The sequence below is a fragment of the Salvia splendens genome, chromosome 11 (genome assembly GCF_004379255.2).
Source record: "Salvia splendens isolate huo1 chromosome 11, SspV2, whole genome shotgun sequence".
Taxonomy (NCBI): domain Eukaryota; kingdom Viridiplantae; phylum Streptophyta; class Magnoliopsida; order Lamiales; family Lamiaceae; genus Salvia; species Salvia splendens.
Window position 1 is genome coordinate 30,238,390 of NC_056042.1, and position 5,749 is coordinate 30,244,138.

At 35.7% G+C, this 5,749-nt stretch overlaps 1 long non-coding RNA gene across 3 annotated transcripts; it reads left to right on the forward strand.

The window, feature by feature from the left end:
- Positions 1-1,342: 1,342 nt before the first annotated feature.
- On the forward strand, positions 1,343-4,282 carry LOC121756399. Of its 3 annotated transcripts, none has more exons than XR_006040924.1 (6): positions 1,343-1,550; positions 1,774-1,925; positions 2,235-2,319; positions 2,580-2,684; positions 2,777-2,951; positions 3,525-4,282. It is a non-coding gene; the product is annotated as an uncharacterized LOC121756399 (long non-coding RNA). The 3 variants fall into 3 exon arrangements; XR_006040922.1 differs by having other exon boundaries at positions 1,344-1,575; XR_006040923.1 differs by lacking the exon at positions 1,774-1,925 and having other exon boundaries at positions 1,347-1,575.
- Positions 4,283-5,749: the final 1,467 nt, after the last annotated feature.

The following is a 5,749-nucleotide window of genomic DNA, read 5'->3' on the forward strand; positions in this document are numbered from 1 at the left end:
AAGGCGGGCGCAACAGGATGCAAGAGGGGCACCCCGAGTTCCCAGGAGGTCCAGTCGGCATCCCCCCTCGGCAGGTCCACCGAGAAGCTCAAATTCTTCGCGCGTCAACAAACGCGCGCTCAAATGGTAAAGAAGTTAGCCGACTTCCGGACGACGGTGGACCCCGAGGAGAAGGCTTATCTTCGCGTATTGTTCCGGAGCATGCGTGAAGAATTGGAGGGGTTGCAGAGGGATACCGGCGGGAGTAGCCGCGGCGTTGGTGGCGACGGAGGCGGCGACGACGAAGCGATGGGCGACGACGGAGGCGAGGAGTGATTTTTTATGTAATTTTTTTATTGTACTTTTTAATTTTTGTACCTTTTTTTAAATTAATGTACTTTTTTTAAAATTATTATACTTTTTAAAATTTTAATAGTATTATTCAATTTTCCTGTATTTGTCTCGTAAATTAAATTCCGTATGTTGCTACGATTGTAAATTAAATTATATAATTGTTATTAGTGATGTGGATAGACTATGGGAGGGCTATTGCATGTCAGTTGTTTGTCCAGTTGCATGTCCAGATGATGTGGCAAGAGGTTTTTAGTGCTGATGATGTGGCAGTGGCAAGGCTATGGGAGGGCTATTGCATGTCCAGAACCACTAGAGATGCTCTTATTCCATCATCTATTTTACTCTCTCTTTAATCTTTCCTACTCTATTCTTCTCTCCTATTTTTTAATACAATTTTTTAATCTCTGTGGCCAAAAGTTTTACTCAACTTAATTGGGACGGAGGGATTATTCGGTTAGCACATTAGCATTAACAGAATTCCTTTAGGTTGCTATCAATCATGTGTCATGCATTCTTTATTCCAAATTTATTTACTTTATGGGGTAATACCGTGGTAGATTTTTTAGCCACTTTATTAAACATACATTTTAGGTAGCCACTTTCACAAAAGAGAGAGCATATAATGCATATTATAACTGTAAATAAAATGAATGACAATATCACATGCTTAACATTTTATAAAATTACTAATTGGTTCAACAAACAGAATTTGATCTAGACGCTTATGCATACATTCTTGATATCACGTAATAATTCTGTTAGAAATGAGAATGACGAATAAGAACTTAAAATCAACACATATAATCTATAAAAAACCATAAACAAATAAAATAGAACATTGAACATTCAAAATTGCAATTTTGCCAAAACAAATCAAATAGGTTTAACTAACTATTAAAAGTAAATAGAGACCCAAAAGCCCATAAGTTTCAACTTAGCCCAATTTTCGCAATTAATAGAGGTTTGCATGATTTATATTATTGGGCTTGGCCCACATTTGACCCGACTCAAATTTGAAATCATAATCCAATCAACAGAGGACTGAAATTAGGGTTCTTCCAAAACCCTAACCCAAACTAATTGAAGCCAATTTCCTCTAGAAAACTCGTGATTCTCGTTGATATTCAATTCAATGGCGGGACTGGAAGAGTGCAAGGCGAATTTGGTAGTTTACCTTCACCCCTCCAAGGCAAACTGCGCTAGCGACGCCATTCTCAGTGAGCTTAGCACTCTGCTATTCTCGTAGGTTTCAATATGACCTGAATTTTGTTTCTGTAGTTCCTCTAAGTTGTCGATCAGTTTTTGTGGTGAATATGTTTGCTGTTGGGTTGATTATCTACTTTGGCATTGCAATTTATCTTTTTTTTTGTCCGTTTGTGCTATTGGTTGGGTTATTTTGATTGAGGGTTGTTGCAAGTTAGAGGTTTCTCCTTTCTATAGGTATAATGAGACTTTTGGTGGAGTGGTATTGGCATATGATCCGAATATACGTTCTAATTTGGCAAAGATTGTGCCCGGAACTTTTACATGTTTTGGCGTGCAATTAAAGGCTAAGCTGTTGCTTTTCAATCCGAAGTCCGACATGGTATTAGGTAATATGTCTACCTGTCACCTGTGGTGTATCAAGTAGAGTTACAGTAATGTTCAAAAAACAAGATTTTTATAAGTAAGATAGATGAATTTAATTGATTTGAACTTTTCTTTCTCTATTTCAGAGGGGGAGGTGGTTAAACTCACTCCTAATTCGATTCATGCTGTGGTTCTTGTTTTCTCTTCTGTTGTAATAGCAGATGACGATATTCGTGATAAATTTAAGTATAAATTTGTAAATGTGTAGTCATGAAAAAGATGATGGATCAGCATTGTTGTGTTTGAAGATGCTTACAATTGTTTTACTGCAGAAAGGCGAAGAAGAAATGTATGTTAGTCGAACTCACAGGAAGCATAAGATAAAATTGGGACCATTGTACGTTTTTCCGTGAAGAGGTGAACTGCAAACCCATCTTTGTGATTTGGATTTTGCTGCTTTCCCCAACATTTGGCTTCTATACTCCATTATAGTTGTCAAGATGAGCTTTTTCTTAGTTAATTTTTGTAATATACTATTTGATTGACTTTATCCAGTCATAGGCTTCCATATTCAGCCTTCATCAAATACAGGAACATGAATATTGATCTTTCTTGCACAGTTGTTTGAGGGGGGTTCTTTCGATTTTGTTATTTTAATTTGTCTGCATTCTATACAGCTTTGATGAAGAGATACTTCACATATCAGGATCTTTACTTGCTCACCATACAGGAGGTGTTCGATGGTTGGATAATAACTTGGAAGACTGGTCTCGAGCTGACAGGTTCATCTGAACATCTCAATGATAGAAAGCTTATCTAGAGTACTTTTAGTATTTTCTTACATCCATCATAATCCTTGAAATGATGCTTGCAGTACTGCTACAAAGAGGAACACTGGCGATATGAAATTAGAGAATGATACATTGACAACCTATTGGGAAATATTTTTGAAATCTGATGAGCAGTTGAGAAACCAAAGAAAAAAAGAAGACAACATACTTGAAGTTTAATGAAAAGACAGACAATGCATGATTCAAAAACTTAGATACGTAAGTAGTGTTTTGTCTGGCAACTTGTGACCTTTATATTATGTTGTTCTGTTCCAGTCCTTGTGTTCTGATCCTTGGATCAATGTTCTTCAGTTTTGTCCATTCTTAACTTAATTCAGCTTGTTATCACCCTGTACAAATGATTCTTAACAATGTTGAATGAACTCATAATTGGTTCGAGTGTGAGAATGTTCAGTTGCTTGGTCATCATGGTTTCTCATTATCTGAAATTAGTTTGTCTATGAGATGATGTTCTGAACATGCTTAAATTTATTTATTTTCTACATCAAGAATAGGGTCTCTTTTTAGAGTTAGATTCATCTTTCTATGATATGCGGTTTAAAACTACACTACCTTAATCATAATCCAAAAAGAGATAACTTCATCTTTCCTCTGATATGCAGTTTCAAATTAGTAATTGGATCAGGGTTTGTGCGCGTCTGTGTAGCCTTATATAGTCTCTTTCCAGGGCACCTACGGCCTATCTGGTTTTCAACATCTTGATTGCTAAACCTCATCTTGAAGTTTGTTTTTCCTTTTATCTTAACCATACACATATATGCTACAAAACAGGTTTTGATGAGATAAAAGCATCACAATGGACGTCCTTGCCGCCGTATAATTTTCTGAATGAAGAGAAGTTATCATCATACCGGGTTTGATCATCATCTATCCTCATGCCCAATGTAGATTTTTTCATCTTTCCATTAGCGAAGTAGATCTTTGTCAATCAATGTAGGCTGTAGCATTGCTAAGCTACTAAGATTACGTTTTTGGCATTTATGGTGCGTCATACATTCCTTAGATTTTTCAAATGATTGTGTAATTTGTAATTGCAGTTTTAAGAGAATCGTGCAAAATGTGATACCATTACTGCTTTGTCATATACGGAATCCGAACTGAATATCCACTTCCTCAGTAAGCCCTGAATAGTTACTGGCTCATATACTTGTTAGCTTAATCTTTGCATTTCTTTGTGCTAGGTAGGGCACATGAGCGCATGATTTTGTTCGAGATGTAATGTTTTGTAACCCTTTGTTCGAGTTCTATTTGGATCTGATTTTGCAGATCTGGTATGACTACTTCCCTTCTGCTTTTGATGAAGAATCCTTTTCAAATCCAGCTATTTTGTGGCCACTACATCTAGTGGATTTAGCAGTTAGTGATTGATTGGGAATATGTGAGGCTACATTGTATGCATAATGCACAAAATCTTTGATCATTAGGTGATGCAAGTGTAGCCTAGCTCCTTTCTGGGACAGATGTCAAAATCAATAGTGTTTTACTATACAACAAATCTGAATTATTATGCTATGGGAGAATCAGATGCATGATATCTTGTTATTTATTGAATTACTGCGATGGAGCTATGATTTGGTTATGATTGGAATGCCATGCTTATTTGAGCATAAATTCGAATATGAGAATTTATGACAGCCGAACCACAAATCTGAGTAGGATCTTGATTCTTGATCTACTTTGGTAAGGCGGCCTCATCATTTTAATACTACATAATATCCATATGAAAATGATAGGGGTTGACAAAATCAGTATGGCAAAACGATCTAAACTACCCTCAAATTATTAGCATGAGTACCTTAAAAGTGTTACTACACAGTCTACACCCGTCCAACAAAATAACACATTTTTGAATTACATGAGTTTTAATGCATAATTCGAAGTAGAAGAGAAATTATAAAAAAGTGATTGAAGTATTGTTAATATAAAATGAGGTTCATCCCATTAGAGGAAAATGTAAATAGTTCAAGGCATTTGAGATCATTTTTCACAACTTATATTTTCTTCACATCGAGTGTTCAATGTGAGAGCAGTGTTGGGTCCCAGCTGGCATGAGAACTGGAAAGTTTCATTAAATTCGGTTTTTTTAGATGCAGCCGACCCCATGGTGCAATAACTCCGCTCCAACCTTTTGGTGTTTAGCTTCCTTCACCTTCGTTCTCCATTCATTATCCATTGCCAACGATAGCCGTTGCAAAGCATCAGCATTTCAACGTTAGCGGCGACCTTCTTCACTGTGTTCGAGATCATGAATTCTATTTCCTGTATCCATGGTTAATAAAGAGGGAGGTGGAGTATAGTAGTATGATATGTGAGGTAGGTAAATGAAGGTGAGAGTTGCATCTTCCTCCCATGTGCAAGATTGAATATAATAAGAGTAGAAAAGAGAGATGGTTGTGGAACTATTTGCCGTCTAATAAGGACCGCTAACATGTCTTCCCTTTTTATTATATGTATGTATGTAACAACAACTCTTCTCATATCATTCTTATTTCACAACATATATAATACTTATTCTTTTTATAAATGTGTGCAGTAGTTTGGGTCGAATATTTGTTTGGTTTACTACCATAGCAAATACTAGCTTTAACCTACTTGAAATAATAATCTCTCTCTCACTTGAAATAATAATCTCTCTCTCTCGAATGGGATTTTCAAAGAATCATCCTCGATTTGATTGCAGCATCTAATTTGTGTCAATTTCAATTTTGCTCACTCTTTATGGATATAGAGATTATTTATTTTGCATTGACGCAAGGGTATTCTTGTTTGAGGGTTCATTTCTAAAGAGGACACTTACTCAACATAGATGGTGTGTATATGAGAAGCATGCTTGCAATAATTACTTTAATCAATTCTATATTCGAGTGAATAACAATTTATAACGTAATAGAATTAAATTAAATGTATAAATAAAACAAATAAATATAATTCAATTAAGATTTTCAATCGGCGAAGTTACATTAAGAAAATATGAATAATTTTAAACATGAAATGCA